This window comes from Loxodonta africana, chromosome 1, assembly GCF_030014295.1.
Source record: "Loxodonta africana isolate mLoxAfr1 chromosome 1, mLoxAfr1.hap2, whole genome shotgun sequence".
Classification (NCBI taxonomy): Eukaryota; Metazoa; Chordata; class Mammalia; order Proboscidea; family Elephantidae; genus Loxodonta; species Loxodonta africana.
This window is the reverse complement of record NC_087342.1, coordinates 88,096,396-88,116,574: the sequence shown is the minus strand read 5'-3', so window position 1 is coordinate 88,116,574 and position 20,179 is coordinate 88,096,396. Positions and strand designations below refer to the sequence as shown.

Sequence of the window (20,179 nt, the reverse complement as noted above, 5' to 3'; positions counted from 1 at the left end):
ATGTGCTAGAAAACATGTGGATACCTCTGATTCTTTCAACTTAACTCAATTTACTGATTCATTCATTCATTCAGCACACATTTATTGTCATTATGTAAGGCCCCTATCAGTTGGAATTGACTCAGTGGCAATGAGTTTGGTTTGGTTTTATGTCCTGAGAGCTGTTCTAAGTGTTGTATTGTCCCTTATTTATTTGTGGGAGAAATATTCTGATTATAAGTTATCTCTACAGGGTTGATGATTTTCTCTTGGTTGGGATGGATTTTATAGAATGTATACCCGATGTATATTTATACCCCATTAATTTTTTTCTTGTTTTTTAACTGTGCTTTAGATGAAGGTACACTGAACAAACTAGTTTCTCATCAAACAGTTAGCATATACATTGTTCTGTGACATTGGTTAACAAGCCCATGACATGTCAACACTCTCCCTTCTCAACCCTGGGTTCCCTATTACCAGCTTTCCTGTTCCCTCCTGCCTTTCAGTCCCTGCCCCAGGGCTGGTGCACCCCTTTAGTCTTGTTTTGTTCCATGGGCCTGTTCAATCTTTGGCTGAAGGGTGAACCTCAGGAGTGGCCTCATTACTGAGCTGAGAGAGTGTCTGGGGGCCATACTCTCAGGGTTTCTCCAGTCTCTGTCAGTTTAGCAAATCTTACATCCCTTTAATTTTATAATTATTTATGTGCAAGGGAACTTATCTGAGAGACAGCATTTTATCTATTAGAGATTTTTCTTTGTGTCAAGCATTCCCCTTCACAGAGAGATCAGCTTGGTAGTGTTGACTCCATTAGGAGCCTGTTCGCCAAACCAGATGTCCTGGTTAGAAGAATTGGCACACATTACCAGTTCTTGCCATAAGAAACTTACAGGCAGGAGGGGAGAGTGGTCCCAGGCACATTTTAAGTCAGTGAGGAGTTCATGAGAACAGTATCAAAAAACTCCAAAATCTGAAGGCTAAGTGATACCAAGATACTGAGTGAATGAGAGATAAGCCTGGGTAAGGTGAAGGATGAATTTGGGTGGATATACCAGGGAACACTTTCTAGAGGAGGCAACTAAAGAAAAAATTTTTTTTTCTATGGAAGGGAAGTATTGGGGCACAGAAGGCAGCTGAGAGATCAGAGTGGAGGCTGCAGCTACTCTGGCAGTTAAGAGGCAAGGACTCAGGGTTCTCTGGTCTCAGAAGACCTTAGGAAGGCAATATGGGGGACAGGGGTGTCCACAAGTGAGAAGGTGGTGTAGCTGGCAGAAAGTGCCCTGGAAACTTACAGAATGGCATGAGAACCTCCCCATCACTGGGTCTCTCTCCATTTTGTGTTTAATCTCTATCATATCTCTCTTTTTGTCAGGAGTTTCTGATTTTACTCTTTGTTCCATCTGTCTCTCATTATTCTTTTCCCCATTATGGGATATTAAAAATTTTAAAAATGCAGTGTTATATTTTCAAACAAATGTGTGAGTAAAGCAAATCTTTGTAGTTTAAAGAATAATAAAATCAATACCTCATATGCTCGTCAACCAGGTCAAGGAAATCAGCAAATGGTACAAGTGGCTTAAAAGGTTCTATATGTCTATCCCTGATTTCACCAATTTACCTTCACCCAAGAGAAAACCACCATTCTGAATTTTTGGGGTGTTTAATTAATCATTCCCTTTTTGAGACATAATTTACGTACCATAAAATTAACCCTTTAGAAGTATATAATTTAGTGGTTTTTTGTTGGCTTAAACCACCAACTATTTTATTATATCTTACAAGGTTGTTGGTTTTTAAGGTTGTCAGTCAGGAATTCTGGAAGATCTTGACTTTGTGATTCTTCTTTTCCATGTGGCATCAGCTGGGATCACTTGGAAATATTCAGCTTGTAAATGGAGTGCTCCAGAGGCTCAAGACAGTTTCACTTATGTGTCTGGCACCACCTTGGTGGGAACGATCCAAGTCTGGATTCAGCTGGTCCCGTCTCCCTCTTTATGCTCTCAAGGCCTCTCCACATGATCTCTTCAGCATGATACTCAAACTTCTGACATGGTGACTCAGGGCTCTAAGAGACCAATGTGGAACTGCAAATTCACTTAAAGGCCAGGCCCAGAACTCGCATGGTGTCATGGTGTCACTCTGCCACACTGAATTGGTCAAAACAGTCACAGGCCAGCCCAGACTCAAGGGCAGGGGAAATAAAGCCCTCTCTTATTGGGAGGATTGTCAAAGAAATCGTAGCGTCCTTTGTCTGCTTTGGGGGAATGAGAATTTCGTGACCAACTGGTGAAGGGAAAAGACCAAGCTTTTTCATGAATGGGTCAGGTCCGTGCATGAGTGTGAGCTGAAGATGAACTGCTGTTGTACTACATCCCCACTCAAGTGTGCCCTGGGAAGACAGTAGTGAGGGTACACCCTCCCAACAGGCAAAGGGTTGGGTGATGCACCTGTCATCTACTTCATGTTGAAAGAAAATTGGCTTAATGAAAGAATATACATGAACTCATGGGAAGTGGCCCATGGCTTGGCTGGTTGATCAAGGGCCTTTGTCTTAGTTATCTAGTGCTATCTTAACAGAAATTTAAAGAACAGAAGTTTATTTTATCACTGTTTTAGGGGCTAAAAGTCCAAATCAGGGTCTTGGCCTTGTCAATTCTTTCTGTGGGCCTCTCTCCTAGTTTCTGGTGACTGTCGGCAATTCTTGGCATTCTTTTGCTTGTAGACAATCCTCACATGTATCTGTCTTCCCTCTGTGTGTATCTCTGTCTATTCTACTCTTTTTATAACTCAGAAGTGATTAGGTTTATGGTCCATACTACTCTGACATGACCTCATTAGCATAACAAAAAGCCCTATTTTCAAACAGAATCACATGCACAGCACAGTGGCCAGGGCTTCAATATATATGGTGTGGGCACAGGATTCAATCTACAACAGCTTGAAGAAGAGGAGTTGGAAGATTGGGGATAATAAAATCTGAGGAAGAGGCATGTGCACGTCTCTGTGGGAATGGGCAAGATGTTTGAAGATGTTGTATTGCATGTCAACACCCACCAGAGAGCATCCATAGAAAAGGTGCCAAACAACCAAGTAAACAGAATGACTACAGGGCAGATAATATCAACTAGACTCTACCATGTGCCAAACTAGTGCTGGCACAAGAGGTCTTGAAAGGAGTACCCATGGTTGAAAGATGGAGGCCACGCATGGGTCCTACAGCCTGGGCTTCCATTCTCCAAGCCCGGTCTATCTGCTGCTGCTGCTGAATGTCAACTTGCCAGAAATATGCTAACACTGTTCCCCTGATATGGCATCATATTCCGGGTATGAGTTTGCAGATCCAGAATTCAAATACAGGACAATTTGAATGCTGCAAAATGGAAAATGGTTCTTTGCCACCCCTTTACGCTGTAGCCCAAGACCGCATTAGCAGTTTTGATTATACTCAAATACCTTTCACATGTGGTCATCAGACCCAAGTACAAAGCTCAGTGATGATCTCAGAATTACTTTTGGTTTGCTACGATTCTCTCCTGAGTTTAGCTCTTTGAAATTCTCTTTGATTTCAGGTTGTATAATGGATAGAACAACAATCTCTGCTAGTTTTTTGACATATAAAATATCAATGGATGAAGCAGCCCTGAGAGTGGGGAAGGAGCTGGGTGTTGATAATTAACCTAGTTTATTTAACTTTTATTCTATCTTCCACTTTGTTAAGGCTGTTTTGCCTGGCAACTAGTGATGAGCACTGAAACTGGCTCCTACGGGGGCACAAGCTTATAGCAACTTCTGTCCTGAGCCTAATTTTTTTTTTTAGCAGCTTAAAATTCACACACACACACACACGATTTCCTAATTTTGTTGGAAGGCAAATAAGGTAAGACTATTTTGTCTCTGAGGGAATTTATTATGACACAGACCAAGAAAATCTACTCTGATACTGCATTAAGAAGCAGGGATGTCAGTCCTCCAAGAAGAAATCTTTCCCATGGTCAGGAATAGGTTACCCATTGAATCTGGGATAGCTCTTTCCCTGACCTTGGGCAGAGAGGAATTTCACATAGGAAGGGAGGAGGAAAAAGAGACCAGAAAACAGGTTTGTTTTTCATGATCCTTGAAAGGAAATTGGTTCTCAGAATCCAGGTGCTCTTTGGGTAGGGAATCCCTGGAATTAGTTTTTCCTGGGAGGATCCCAGGCTTGCCTTCATGGTCACCACATGCTGGAAATCCCCAACTCCTGTGGGTGGCTTCTCTGTCACCACCCCAGTGTATGGTCAATCAGGGACAGCTTGATGCTGTTGAATTTGCAGTAGAGATATTTATTCCTATTTGTGGAGCTGGTAAGAGGGAGGTAGGCTCACTTTAACTGACAAGAAGGGATGACTGGGAAACCTCTAAGACTGCCTAGGGGTGAAGATATCATGGGTTTAGTCTTCGCTTGGCCCCAACTGTGGAGCTTGTGGGACCTGATGGAAGTTGGATGATGGGTGTTAGTGTCATCTGGAGATGGACCAAGGTGGCACCCTTGAATGTTTACAGTCTTGGAAGAATAGTTCTTACCGGCCTTTCTACCAGACTTCAATCTTCCTTCAGGTTCTGACTCCTGCACTTATGGATTCTCTGCTCACCTCTGCCAAGTGGGAAAAAGTAGATTGAAAGGTCCAAACAGGGCCTGTGCAGAATTCAGGTGAGAATCTAAGAAGTTACTGATGGGGATAAACCTTGAAAAGTGAATTGGAGTTCATAATGAAGTTAAAGTTTGTACTGTTGCTTCTTTTCTTCCTTTCCAGGCTCCTCCACCATCCACACTCCACTGTAACATTTTATTACCTACAATTTAATTGGATATTTTGTGCCTGGCCATTAGAGGGTGGCCAGAATTACAGAATTCCACTGAAGATGCATTCAGAACAAGCATTATCTACTGCATAGCAGTCAAAGAGCAGAGCTATGACTTTAATTGCTACTGTCTATGAAGTGGCTGGTAGTGGGGAATTGAAAATCTGCTCCAGAAATGGGAAGAGGTCTTCATAAATTGAGAGAGGGTTAGTGCTATGATCCTTAGAACCCTGGATGATCAGGAAACTACTAGGACTGAAGAAGTAAACCTTTCTGCCTGAAGGCTCATTGAATATAAATCCTAATAATGCTGGCATATTTGATTATGGCATGAAAGCAACAGTGTGCACTTAAGAAGTTGCCAGATTAAACATCTCAGGGCCTGGCTTTTAGTTCTAATGAATTGCTGTATGTTTTTTTGTAAAATCATTAAATTCTCCAAGCTTCGTTACATCTCAATCCTGCTTAAGCAAGTGGAGAGAAACTACCCTGATGAATAAAGAAAGAAAACATGGTAGATACCAGAAATGGTGATGACATGACAATTGGAGACAGATTATATAACCTGACATGGGCATGATGGAGCTAGGAAATTTATAACAGAGGTGAAGACAGTTAAACATAGACAGTTAAACCACAAGAGAAAACAAATAGAGAAGAGATTAAATATTAAAAATGGACATAAAATATGATAATATATAAAAAATAAGATAATGTTTTTGAGTGTCAGCTGTGAATTAGAGATACTTACCTCCTCTTATTCTAGTGTCAATCCCTCTCTCTATTTCTCTCTCTTTCATATACAGACACACTGTGACCCACTACAGAAGCTTGAATGGGTGTAGGAAAGGCAATGGAGTGGGAAATGCAACATTCTTGTAAAATCACAAAGAAACTCATCTTAATTTAGATAGCACATAAAGCTATTTCTCCCTCTTTCATATACAGACACACTGTGACCCACTGGAGAAGCTTCAATGGGTGTAGGAAAGGCAATGGAGTGGGAAATACAACATTCTTGTAAAATCACGAAGAAACTCATCTTAATTTAGATACCACATAAAGCTACTATCCCCCAGCTTTCCCTGAAGCCTAATCCTTCCCCAGCAACCTCATGAATGCCCACTTTACCTCCTTGTTCCTCAGGGTGTATATGAGACGGTAAAGTGAAGGATTGCCCACTGCATAGAAGAGACGGAAGAACTTGCCCCTTTTCTGGACATAGAGATTTTTGGGCTGGAGGTAGACAGAAATGACTGAGCTATAAAAGATAGTTGCCACAGTGAGATGGGAACAGCAGATTCCAAAAGCCTTTCTCCATACTACGGCAGAGTTAATCTTCATCATTGCCCAGGCAATGACACCATTCAAGATAAGAACCAGGATGAGTGGCATAACCAAGAAGATGACGCTGATCACAGCCAGTTTAATCTCATTATAGATGGTGTCCCCACAGGAGAGTCAAAATAGAGATGAGAACTCACATAAAAAGTCATCTATCTGCTGTTGGGGGTCGAAAGCTAGGTGGAAGGTGGGTGGTATCTGGAGTATTGATTGGGCCAGACCCATAACCCAGGTCACAGTCGCCAGCTGCCAACACAGGCGGGGGTGGATGGTGGTGGCATAGTGGAGGGGCTGGCAGACAGCCACACAGTGGTCAAAGGCCTTCACTGCCAGGAGGTTGTACTCAGTGGTTCCCAGGGACAGGAAGATGAAGAGCTGGACAGGGTGGCCAAGGAAGCTGATGGTCTTCTTTGAGCTCTGGAGATTGAACAGCATCTGGGGGACAAAATTTGTGGTGAAGCAGAGATCCAAGAAGAAGAGGTTGGAGAGAAAAAAAGTACATTGGCAAGTGGACCCTGGGGTTCAGCAGAGACAGCAGGATGATAAATGGGTTGCTCACTACGGTCAGGAGGAAAAAAATCAAGACAATCACAAAGAGGATTCTTTCCAGCCCTGGGTGTTCAGAGAAGCCCAGGAAGAGGAAGCCCACTGGGGAGATCTGGGTGACCATGGCCTGTTCCTTCAGACCCCAGAGAGGGAGGAGAGAGTTCAGCCGAGTGAGCTCCAGCCTGTTTTATAAGAACTCACCCTACAGACTTATTAGTTTATACAGGTAGAGGATTCCTTTCTCCTTCCTCTCACCCAGCCTCCCTTTCCCAGCCACACCATCATCTTACAGTTCCTCTCTTCTATTCCTCCTGGATAAATGTTTTTTAGTGGAAGGAAACCAAAGATGTGCTGAGAAATAGATGGAGCTTCACATGGTACCTCTGACTTACTAGCTGAGGTCAAAGGAGGCTGTTGTAAACCATGGATAATTAACTAGTTAACATTGTTGCCTGCCATCAGGTTGATCCCTGAGACATAGCAGCTCTGCACAATAGGATGGGACCTTTGTGATCCACAGAATTCTCAATGGCTGATATTAAAAAAAATTTTTTTTGTTGTACTTTAGATGAAGGTTTACAGAGCAAACTCGTTTCTCATTAAACAATTAATACACATATTTTTTCGTGACATTGGTTGCCAACCCTGCCACATGTCAACACTTTTCTTCTTGACCTTAGGTTCCCCATTACCAGCTTTCCTGTCCCCTCCTGCCTTCTAATCCTTACCCCTGTGCTGGTGTGCCCATTTAGTCCCATTTTTTTTAAAGGCCTGTCTAGTCTTTGGCTTAAGGGTGAATCTCGGGAATGACTTCATTACTGAGCTCTACGGGAGTCCAGGGGTCATAGTCTCGGGGTTTCTCCAGTCTCTGTCAGCCCAGTACGTCTGGTCTCTTTTCTTTTTGTGTGAGTAAGAATTTTGTTCTACATTTTTCTCCAGCTCTGCCTGGAACCCTCTATTGTGATACCTGTCAGTGCAGTTGGTGGTGGTGGCCGGGTAACATCTAGTTGTGCTGGACTCAGTCTGGTAGAGGCTGTGGTAATTGTGGCCCATTAGTCCTTTGGATCAATCTGGCCACTCACAAGCTTTTAAGACTCCAGACGCTACTCACCAAAGTAGAAGGTAGAACATTTTCTTTATAAACTATGCTATGCCAATTGAGCTAGATGTTTCTGGAGACCATGGTCCCCACAGCCCTCAGCCCAGTAATTTGGTCCCTCAGGGAGTTTGGAGGTGTCTATGGAGCTTCCATGACCTTGCCTTGGACAAGTTGTGCTGGCTTCCCCAGAATTGTATACTACCTTACCCTTCACCAAAGTTACCATTTATCTATTGTCCATTTAGTGTTTTTCCCTCCCCTCTTCCTCTCCATTGTAACCAACAAATATGGTTTCTTTTAGTGTGTAAACCTTTTCATGAGTTTTTATAGTAGTGGTCTCATACAATATTTGTCCTTTTGTGATTGACTTATTTCACTCAGCATAATGCCCTCCAGATCCACCCATACTGTGAGATGCTTTACAGATTCAGCATTGTTCTTTATCGTTGTGTAACACTCCATTGTGTGTATGGACCACAGTTTGTTTATCCATTCATCTGTTGAAGGGCATCTAGGTTGTTTCCATCTTTTTACTATTGTGAACAATGCTTCAATGAACACGGGTGTGCATATGTCTATCGTGTGATGGCCCTTATTTCTCTCATTTCCTAAGAGTGGGATTGCTGGATCCTATGGTATTTCTATTTCTGACTTTTTTAAGGAAGCGGCATATCGTTTTCCAAAGTGGTTGTACCAATTTGCAGTCCCACCAGTAGTGCATAAGAGTTCCAATCTCCCTGCAGCTTCTCCAACATTTGTTATTTTCTCTCTCTCTCTTTTTTTTTTTTTGTGCTAGTAATGTTGAGTGAGTTGGTATCTCATTATGGTTTTGATTTGAGTTTCTCTAATGGCTAGTGATTGCAAGCATTTCCTCACTTGTCTGTTAGTTGCCTGAATGTCTTCTTTGGTGAAGTATCTGTTCATATCCTTTGCCCATTTTTTAAATTGGATTATTTGTCTTTTTGTTGTAGAAGTTTTGGATTTTCCTGTAGAATTTAGAGATTAGATCTTTGTTGAATTTGTCGTAGCCAGTTTTTTTTTTTTTTCCAAGTCTGTTGGCTCTCTTTTTACTCTTTTGGTGACCTCTTTTGATGAGCATTAGTGTTTGAATTTTAGAAGATCCCAGTTATCTAGCTTATCTTTTGGTGTTTCTGTATTGTTAGCTATGGTTCGTATCCTGTTTATGCCCTGTCTTAGGGTGTCTAGCGTTGACCCTATTTTTTCTTCTCGGATCTTTATAAGTTTTGATTTTATATTTAGGTTGATCCATTTTGCATAATTCTTTTGTGTATGATGTGAGGTATGGGTCCTGTTTCATTTTTTTGCAGATGGACTTCCAGTTTTGCCAGCACCATTTGTTGAAAAGATTCTCTTTCCTCCATCTGATGGACTTTGGGCCTTTGTCAAAGATCAAGTGACCATTGGTGGATGGATTTACATCTGGGTTCTCAATTCTGTTCATTTGGTCCATGTGTCTGTCATTGTACCAGTACCAGGCTGTTTTGACTGCCGTAGTTGTATAGTAGGTTCTAAAGTCAGGTAGTGTGAGTCCTTTTACTTTATTCTTCTTCAATGGTGCTTTACTTATCTGGGTCCTCTTTTTCTTCCGTAAGAAGTTAATGATTAGTTTTTCCATCTCTTTAAAGAATGCTGTTGGTATTTGGATTGGGACTGTGTAATTGTGTCCCCCAAAAATATGTGTCAGCTTGGTTAGGCCATGTGTGATTGTCTTCCATTTTGTGATTTTCCTATGTGTTATAAATCATAATCTCTGCTTGTGGTTAGAAGGATTAGGGTGGGATTGTAACACCACCCTTAACCAGCTAACCTCCCTGATCCAATGTAAAGGGAGTTTCCCTGGGGTGTGAGCTGCACCACCTTTTATCTCTCAAGAGTTGAAAGGAAAGGAAGCTAGCAGAGAGTGGGGGACCTCATGCCACCATGGAAGCAGCACCAGGAGCAGAGCGTGTCCTTTGGTCCTGGGGTCCCTGTGCCTGAGAAGCTCCTTGACCAGGGGAAGATTGATGACAAGGAATTTTCCTCCAGAGCTGACAGAGAGAGAAAGCCTTCCCCTGGAGCTGACATCCAGAATTTGGACTTGTAACCTACTAGACTGTGACAGAATAAATTTCTCTTTGTTAAAGCCATCCACTTGTGCTATTTCTGTTAAATCAGCACTAGATGAATAAGACAGATTGCATTGTATTTGTAGATTGCTTTGGGTAGAATTGTCATTTTCAGGATGTTGTTTTCTTTGTATAGGTTTTTTACATCCCTGATTAGATTTATTCCCAAGTATTATTATTGTTTTCTTTAGGGGCTATTATAAATGGTATGGTTTTCCTGATTTCCTTTTCATAGTTCTCTTTTTTGGTGTATAGGAAGCCAACTGATTTTTGTATGTTTACCTTGTATCCTTCTGCTTTGCTGAATCTTTCTATTAGTTCCCGTAGCTTTCTCGGGGAGTCTTTTGGGTTTTCTATGTGGAGTATCCTATCATCTGCAAATAGGAACAATTTTACTTCTTTGTTACCAATTTGGATACCCTTTTATTTCTTTTTCTTGCCTTATTTCTCTAGCTAGGACTTACAGCACAATATTAAATAGTAGTGATAAAGGGCAACCTTGTCTTGTTCCTGTTCTCAAGGGGAATGTTTTCAGCCTCTTTCCATTAAGAATGATGTTGGCTGTTGGTTTTGTGTAATTGCCCTTTATTATGTTGAGAAATTTGCCATCTATACCTAGTTTATTGATAATTTTTATCAGGAATGGGTGTTGGGCTTTATAGAATGCCTTTTCGGCATCAATTAAGATGATCATGTGATTCTTTTATTTATGTAGTGGATTACATTGATTGATTTTCTAATGTTGGACCACCCTTGCATACCTGGTATGAATCTCACTTTGTCGTGGTGTATTTTTTTTTTTTTTTTAATATGATGCTAAATTCTATTGGCTAGAATTTTGGAAACCCTGGTGGCATAGTGCTTAAGTGCTTTGGCTGCTAACAAAGAGGTCAGCAGTTTGAATCCTCCAGGCACTCCTTGGAAACTCTATAGGGCAGTTCTACTCTGTCCTATAGGGTTCCTATGAGTCATAATCGACTCGACGGCAGCTGGTATGTATGTATGTAGAATTTTGTTGGTAATTTTTGCATCTGTATTTATGAGAGATAAAAAAATCTTTTTTTTTTTTTTTTATTGGTCTTAATTTTCTTTTTCTGTGGTGTTTTTCCCTGGTTTTGGTATCAGGGTTATGCTGGCTTCATAGAATAAATTTGGAAGTGTCCTTTCCTTTTTTATGTTCGAAATAGTTTGAGTAGTACTAGTGCAAGCCCTTCTCTGAATGTTTGGTAGATTCTCCAGTGAAACTATCTGGGCCAGGGCTTTTTTTGGGGGGAGTTTTTTTTTTTTTTTTAGTTACTTTTTCAATCTCTTCTCTTGTTATGAGTCTTAGATTTTCAACTTCAGTTTGTGTTAGTTTGTGTAGGTTGTGTGTTTCTAGAAATTTGTCCATTTCCTCTACCTCTTCAAATTTGTTGGAGTATAGTTTTTCATAGTATTCTGTTATGGTCCTTTTTGTTTCAGCTGGGTCTGTTGTAATGTCCCCCATTTTATTCCTTATTTGGGTTATTTGTGTCCTCTCATGTTTTTCTTTTGTCAGTTGGGCCAATGGTTTGCTGATTTTGTTGATCCTTTCAAAGAACCAACTTTTGGTTTTGTCGATTCTATTTTTTTTTTTATTCTTTGTTTTGTTTATTTCTGCTCTTTATTATTTCCTTTCTTCTGGTGGCTGTGGGCTTCTTTTGCTGTTCTTTTTCTGTTTGAGTTGTGTAGCTAATGTTTTGATTTTGTCCCTTCTTTGTTTGATGTGTGCGTCTATTGCTTGCTATAAATTGACCTCTGAGCACTGCCTTTGCTGTGTCCCAAAGGTTTTGGTATGATGTGTTTTCATTTTCAGTTGATTCTAGGATTTTTTAAATTCCATCTGATTTCTTCTATTACCCATTGGTTTTTAAGCATGGTGTTATTCAGTTTACATGTGTTTGATTTTTTTCCTTGTTCTTCCTGTTATTAATTTCTACTTTTATGGCATTGTGATCAGAGAAGGTACTTTGTCTTATCTCAATGTTTTGAATTTTGTTGAGGGTTGCAGCCTAAGATGTGGTCTCTTTTGGGAAATGTTCCATGTGTGTTGGGAAAGAATGCGTGTTTTGGTGCTGTTGGGTGAATTTTTCTGTATATGTCTATAGGTCAAGGTTGTTGATCATGGCGTTTAGATCTTCTGTGTCTTTGCTGAGTTTCTTTCTAGATGTCTTGTACTTTACCTAGAGTGTGTGTTGAAGTCTCCTACTATGACTGTGGTACTGTCAGTTTCTCTTTTCAGAGCTGTTAGAGTTTGTTTTATATGTTTTAGAGACATGTCTTTGGATGTGTACATATTTATTACAGTTATGTCCTCATGGTGGATTGACCCTTTAATTATTATATAATTTCCTCTTTGTCTTTTACATTGGATTTTGTTTTGATGTCTATTTTACCTGAGATTAGCCTGGACACTCTTGCTCTTTTTTGGTTACTCTTTGCTTGATATATTTTTTCCAACCTTTGATTTTTAATATATTTATATCTTTGTTTTTAAGGTGTGTCTCTTGTAGCCAACATATTGATGGATCCTGTTTTTTAATCCATTCTGTCACTATCTGTCTCTTTATGGGTGCATTTAAGCCATTTATGTTCAGTGTGATTACTGGTAAGTGTGAGTTTATTGCTTTCATTTTGTAGTGCTTTTTTTTGTGGTGCGGACATTTTCTTTGTTCCTCTTACTCTCTTGTGCTGAATTCTTTTCGTTTGTGGATTTTTTTTCATTTTTTTCATTTTTGTAGATTTTGTGTTTACGGAAATTTTATGTTTTCTTCATTTTGATTAGTAGATTTGTTAACTTTCTTCGTGGTTACCTGGAAATTTACCCATTTATTCCTAACTTTGATCTAGACTTTTAGTACTTGATATTGCTTTGACTTCCTCTCCATTTGAAAGTTCCATACCTACACCATTTATTCTTCTGAAGTTGTTGTCATTTCCAGATTGACCTCTCTGGTTCCATCTTGTAAATTTTTTAGTTTTGTTTTGTCCTTGAGAGTACATTACCTAGGTTGGTATCTGGCTGATGTGGCCTTGCATCCTAGATTTAGGCTGTTATCTGATGTTGTTGGTTCTCAAACTGAAGGACTCCCTTTAATAATTCTTGTAAGTTTGGTTTGGTTTTTACATATTCCTTTAATTTATGTTTATCTGGAGATGTTTTAATTTTGCCATCACATTTGAGCAAGAGTTTTGCAAGGTATATTCTTGGTTGGCAATTTTTTTCTTTCCAGGTTTTGTATATGTCATCCCATTACCTTCTTGCCTGCATTGTGTCTGTCGAGTAATCAGAGCTTTATTTTTTCCCCTTTGTATGTGACTCTTCATTTTTCTTTAGCTGCTCTCAGAATTCTTTCTCTGTGTTTCATTTTAGTGTGATTATGATATGCTTTGGTGATTTTCTTTTGGGGTCTATCCTACATGGGCTTCACTGAGCTTCATGGATGGTCAGCTTTTCATCTTTCATGATATTAGGGAAATTTTCTGTCAGCAATTCTTCAGTGATCCTCTCTGTGTTTTCAGTTTTCTCCCCCTGTTCTGAAACTCCAATCACATGCAGATTTTTTCTTTTGATTGTATCACAAATCTTTTTCAGGGTTTCTTCATTTTTCTTCATTCTTTTCTCTGATTTTTCCACTAAGTGGTATCCAAGGATTTGCCTTCAAATTCACTGATCTTGTCTTCCACTGTTTCCAATTTGCTTCTAAAACCTTCTATGGCAGTGTCCATTTTTGAAATCTTATGGTTTATCTTTTGAATTTCTAATTTCTGTTTTTGTATGATTTCTAGTTTTTTGTTTATTTTGACTTTTTGTTCCTGTATTATTTTCCTGAATTCTTCCATTGTTTTGCCTGTCTTTTCCATGATTTTGTCTGTACTTTCCATGATTTTGTTTATTTTTTCCTTATTTTTGCCTGCATTTTCCTTTATGTCTTAGAGAGCCCTGAATATTAGAGTTTTAATTCCCTATCAGGTAGTTCCAGTGACTTTTCTTCTACTGGAAGGTCATCTGGTGTTTTGTTTCAGACTATTTCTGGAGCCATCCTATTCTGTTTTTTTTTTTTTTTTTTGTATGTTTTGATATTGTCTGCTGACTTCAGGACATCTAAGAATTATTTTCTTCATTTATTGATTGTAGATTTGTTTAATTTTTCTGGCTTTTTTTGTTTTATTTTGTTATGTCTGGGCAGGCAGGCTGGGTGTTCTTTGTTGTTTGCTTATCTTTGGGCACAATAGTTCTCACCACCTTGTCCAGGTAAGTAGGGCTGGTTGCTCAGCTATGGTGCAGCAGGGCAGTTTCAGCAAGGGTGGAGAGGCTGGGATGGGTCCTTTTTGGCATGTACTGGGGCCAACAGGAGGGGGCTGAGGGTCAGTTCAGGGTGGGTCTGCTGGCCCACCCCTGTGCCACCTGAGGTGCAGTGCTCAGTGTGCAGTGCAGATAGGCAGGATGGAAAAGGATGGATGTGACGTGTGGTGCTAAGTGGGTGATGGAAAGAAGAGAGAAAAATAGAAGCAAAAAAAAAAAAAAAAAAAAATGGTGCTGCGGGAACCTGGCAGTGGAGTTGCACAGACACAGGGAAGCTGTGTGCTGGTAGCTTTCTAGCTGGAAGATGTGGCATGGTCCATCAAGAAGAGGCTGAGATGGCACATGTGGCTAGGTGAGCAGGAGAAAGGAAAGGAAGGAAGGGAGAGAGGGATGAGAAACAAACAAACAAAAAAAAGCAAAAAGGGCACACACAGCCAGGTGGCAGGAGAAAGGAAAGAAAGGAAGTTAGAAATAGACAAGAAGCTGAGAAAAAGAGAAAAAAATGCCCCGAGGTTGCCCACTGACTCGGCAGTGCAGACTGGGAAAACCATGTGCCAGTGCTTCCCCAAACAGTGTAACACAGCCCGTGAAAAAGTGACAGAAATGGCACATGCAGCCAGATGGTCAGGAGAAAAGAAAAGAATGAAGGTATAGAGAGTCAAAATACTGAGGAAAAGAATGCCCTGAGGGAGCCCTCTGGCATGGTGGCAAGAACTGGGGAAGCAGTTCCCCAGCTAAGTGGTGTGACAAGCCCAAAAAAAAGGAGTGGAGATGGCACACGATGCCAGCTGCATGGGAGAAAGGAAAGGAAGGAGGTGACAGAGAAAGAAGAAACAAAAAGAAGCCAAGACAACAACAACAAAATGGCACTGAAGGAGCTGGCTGATGGGGCAGCATGAATCCACGCAGCAGGAGCTGGCTTCACTCCGGCAGAGCTACCACAGTGGGAAAGTGTGTAATCCTGGTTACCGAGTGCTCTGCCTCCTGCTGGAAGCTCCATGAAGCTGCCTTCTCATATTCCCTGTCTGCTGTTCTTGGTGGCTGAGGGGTCCAAGATAGTGAATCTGTGCCACATTAGCTGGTAGGGGACCTCCACTACTTAGCTGTCTTTATTCTCTGTTTTCTATCAGTTTCTTATTCCATTTAGTGCTTGGTTGAGTGCTTTATCCCTTCATTTAATGCTTAGGGTTCCTGGATTGACGTTTGTATCTGTTTTACATAGTATTTCTAGTCTTTGCTGTAAAGGGACAGCATAGTGATTCTGTCTACATTGCCATGTTGGCTCTGCCCATTGATTCACCAATTTTTAATATTTTGACTCATTTGTATACCCATTCTACCTCAATATATTTAATACAATTTTTTGAACCGTTTTTATTTCTGAGCCATATTACTCCTTAATATTTCAGTATATATTTCCTAAGACAAGATGACCTCTTAAACACTGCACAGTGATTAATTCAGGAAACTTAATATTGATATAGCACTATTTTCTAATGTACCATCCATACTCTGATTTTGTCAATTGGCCCAATAACATTCTCTATATGAATTTTTTTTTTTCTCATCTTGGATCACATATTGTACATAGCTGCCATTTCAGACTCTGGCCACTTTAGCAGCCTATTCTAAGCCACTAAATCAAGGGGTTTGCTTCAAAATCTTGGGCAATGTGGTTACTCTCTGCCAGGATTAGTTTATAAACTGGAAGGAAGAGTAGGCTCATGCTCTTGAAAAACTACTGGGAATACACTGAACATTATCAGAAGACCCCAAGAATTAAAGGCAAATAGTACAAAGATATTGGATGGATGAGAGACAGAGATTAGTACCGAAAAGGAGCAGTGCGTGTGAATCAAGAAATGCTTCCTGGAGGAGGGGACTGTATTTTTACTCTGAAAGAGGACAGTTGGGACACAGAAGACCACCTCAGAAGTGGGTAGGAGGCAGCAGTCACTCTGGCAGTTGAGAGACAGGAACTAGGCAAGTTGGTGCAGGGGAGGGATGTTGGAGAGGCTGTAGAATGGCAGCAAGTATCTCCCATCACAGGTTCTCTTTTCTGTGCTTAAAAGCCTCATCTGATCTATTTGTCCAGATGACCTCTCTTTGCCTCTTTTCTTGTTTCTTTCCTCCCTCCCATTTTCCTTTAACCCTAAGGGATATTTTTTTTCTCATTAATTAAAAAACAAATTGTTAAATATTTGAACAAAAGACTTTTTAAATCTTAGAACCTCCTATGTTCCTCTCCCTTATCACGCCCTCTTCCTTCTCCTGAATAGGCAATTGCTTTTCGGATTCTTATTTATTTATTTTTTATAAATCATTCTTGTGTTGTGTTATAGCACCACATCTTTTGCATTGTTAAAAAAATAAATAGCCAACTGCTTCTTATTCATCTATCAACTATTATTCTAATACCCTTTTGAATTCTTGTGTTCTTACTCATTTGGCAACTTACTGTCTTGCTCTGTATGTTATTTCTGAATCTTTTCCATTTACATCATCCTTTGAATTTCTTTCTGTCCTCTCTTGTTCTTGGTCTTTCAAAACATGTCTTATCTTCACCCGCTCTCTTCTAGTCCTTCTTTTCTCTGACACCAACAAAAGTCAAGCAACACCTTCCTTAATTTCATCGTTCTGTGCATGCATATATTCCTTTTTTGATCACTGAGAAGCCAGTATTGTACGAGGTGCTACAAGGGATTAAACAATGGATCAGATACAAATTTTGCTCTACTACCCAGTAAAGATAATTAGGTTATTGCAATAGCAGATACCATATGTACCAGGCACTATTCAATTACCTGAATACTTGCTTCTCAAAACAACCTCGCAAGGTAGTTAATATCCCCATTTTGTAGAAGAAGGAACAGTCTCGGAGAAGAGAAGTAATTTGCCCAAAGTTACTCACCCAATCATTGTCAGTGCCAAAAAAAAGAAAAAAAAGTGCCAGATCCTGTTAAATTTCAAATCTGGTGCTCCTGGTGGCTCCACTATAGAGGACACGTGGAAATTGATGTGCTGTAGGAGAAGAAGAAACCTGTAACTTACCTGCAATCAAGTCAGAATCTCCTCATCGCCTTGCTGCCAGACCTCTCCCAAGACAAGGAGTTCCTGGACAGGTTGGTGCCTCCACTTGATCCTCACAATGAGAACTGAAAGCAAACGAAGGAGGGATGGGCACCCTTGGAGGGATTAGACATCGAGTCTCAGGTAATACTGTTGATTGTGAATGCTACCGCCACACACTTTTCAAAGCATTCACAACAACTATATGACTTGGATGTTATTATCAGCTTCGATCTTTGTTTTCAAAACCCTGGTAGTGCAGTGGTCAAGAGCTAAACAAAAGGCCAGCAGTTCAAACCCACCAGCTGCTCCTTGGAAACTCTATGGGACAGTTCTACTCTGTCCTATAGAGTTGCTATGAGTTGGAATCAACGTGATGGCAAAGGTTTTTTTGTTTTTAATAATTTTTATTGTGCTTTAAGTGAAAGTTTACAAATCAAGTCAGTCTCTCACACAAAAACTTATATACACCTTGCTATTTTTTAATGAGACAGCTCCCTCCCTCCCTGCTTCCCTCCACTTTCTCTTTTCATGTCCATCCTGCCAGCTTCTAACCCTCTCTACCCTGTCATCTCCCCTCCAGACAGGAGATGCCAACATAGTCCCAAATGTCCACCTGATCCAAGAAGCTCCCTCCTCACCAGCATCCCTCTCCATCCCATTGTCCAGTCCAACCCCTGTCTGAAGAGTTGGCTTTGGGAATGGTTCCTGTCCTGGGTCAACAAAGGTCTGGGGGCCATGATCACCAGAGTCCTTCTAGTCTCAGTCAGACCATTAAGTCTGGTCTTTTTACAAGAATTTGGGGTCTGCATCCCATTGCTCTCCTGCTCCCTCAGGGGTTCTCTGTTGTGTTCCCTATCAAGGCAGTCATCGCTTGTAGCCAGGCACCATCTAGCTCTTCTGATCTCAGAATGATGTAGTCTCTGATTCATGTGGCCCTTTCTGTCTCTTAGGCTGGTAATTACCCTGTGTCCTTGGTGTTCTTCATTCTCCTTTGATACAAGTGGTTTGAGACTCATTGATGTATCTTAGATGGCCTCTTGCTAGTGTTTAAGACCCCAGATACCACTCTTCAAAGTGGGATGCAGAATGTTTTCTTAATAGATTTTATTATGCCAAGTGACTTAGATGTCCCCTGAAACCAGGGTCCCCAAACCCCTGCCCCCTGCTATGCTGGCCTCCGAAGCATTCAGTTTATTCAGGAAACTTCTTTGCTTTTGGTTTAGTCCAGTTGTGCTGACCTCCCCTGTATTGTGTGCTATCTTTCCCTTCACCTAAAGTGCTACCTAATTAGCGAATGGCCCTCTCCCACCCTCCCTCCCTTTCCCCCTCTCGTAACCACAAAAGAATGTTTTCTTCTCAGTTTAAACTATTTCTCAAGTTATTATAATAGTGGTCTTATACAATATTTGTCCTTTTACAACTGACTAATTTCACTTAGCATAATGCCTCCTAGGTTCCTCCATGATATGAAATGTTTCACAGATTCATCACTGTTCTTTATCGAGGCGTAGTATTCCATTGTGTGAATATACCACAATTATTTATCCATTCGTCAGTTGAAGGGCACCTTGGTTGCTTCCACCTTTTTGCTATTGTAAACAGTGCTGCAATGAAAATGGGTGTGCATATATCTGTTCGTGTAAAGGCTTTTATTTCTCTAGGATATATTCCGAGGGGTGGGATTGCTGGGTCTTATGGTAGTTCTATTTCTAGCTTTTTTAAGGAAGAGCCAAATCGATTTCCAAAGTGGTTGTACCATTTGACATTCCCACCAGCACTGTATAAGTGTTCCGATCTCTCCACAGCCTCTCCAACATTTATTCTTTTGTGTTTCTTAGATTAATGCCAGCCTTGTTGGAGTGAGATGAAATCTCATTGTAGTTTTGGTTTGCATTTCTCTAATGGCTAATGATTGTGAGCATTTCCTCACGTATCTGTTAGGTACCTGAATGTCTTCTTTAGTGAAGTGTCTATTCATATCTTTTGCTCATTTTTTAATTGGGTTATTTGTCTTTTTGTAGTTGAGTTTTCACAGTCATTGTCATGTAGATTTTAGAGATCAGGCGCCGATCGGAAATGTCATAGCTAAAAACTTTTTCCCAATCTTTAGATAGTCTTTTTACTGTTTTGGTGAAGTCTTTGGATGAGCATAGGTGTTTGATTTTTAGTAGCTCCCAGTTATCTAGTTTTTCTTCTGCATTCTTAATAATGTTTTGTATACTGTTTATGCCATGTATTAGGGCTCCTAACCTTGTCTCTATTTTTTGTTCCATGATCTTTATCGTTTTAGATTTTATATTTAGGTCTTTGATCCATTTTGAGCTCGTTCTTGTGCATGGAGTGAGGTATGGGTCTACTTTCATTTTTTTGCAGATGGATATGCAGTTATGCCAGCACCATTTGTTAAAAAGACTATCTTTCCCCCATTTCACTGTTTTGGGGCCTTTGTCAAATATCAACTGCTCATATGCGGATGGATTTATGTCTGGATTCTCAATTCTTTTCCATTGGTCCATGTATCTGTTATTGTACCAGTACCAGGTTGTTTTGACTACTGTGGTGGTATAAGAGGTTCTAAAATCAGGTAGAGTAAGGCCTCCCACTTTGTTCTTCTTTTTCAGTAATGCCTTATTTGTCTGGGGCCTCTTTCCCTTCCATATGAAGTAGGTGATTTGTTTCTCCATCTCATTAAAGAATGTCGTTGGAATTTGGATCAGAATTGCATTAAATGTATAGATCACTTTTGGTAGAATAGACATTTTTATAACGTTAAGTCTTCCTATGCACGAGCAAGGTCTGTTTTTCCACTTATGTAAGTCTCTTTTGGTTTCTTGCAGAAGTGCATTGTAG

The 20,179-nt window shown here is 40.4% G+C and overlaps 1 pseudogene; it reads right to left on the bottom strand.

Moving 5' to 3' along the window:
* Positions 1–5,769: 5,769 nt before the first annotated feature.
* LOC100656924 (olfactory receptor 2H1-like) lies at positions 5,770–7,426 on the bottom strand (annotated as a pseudogene).
* Between the last annotated feature and the right edge of the window lie 12,753 nt (positions 7,427–20,179).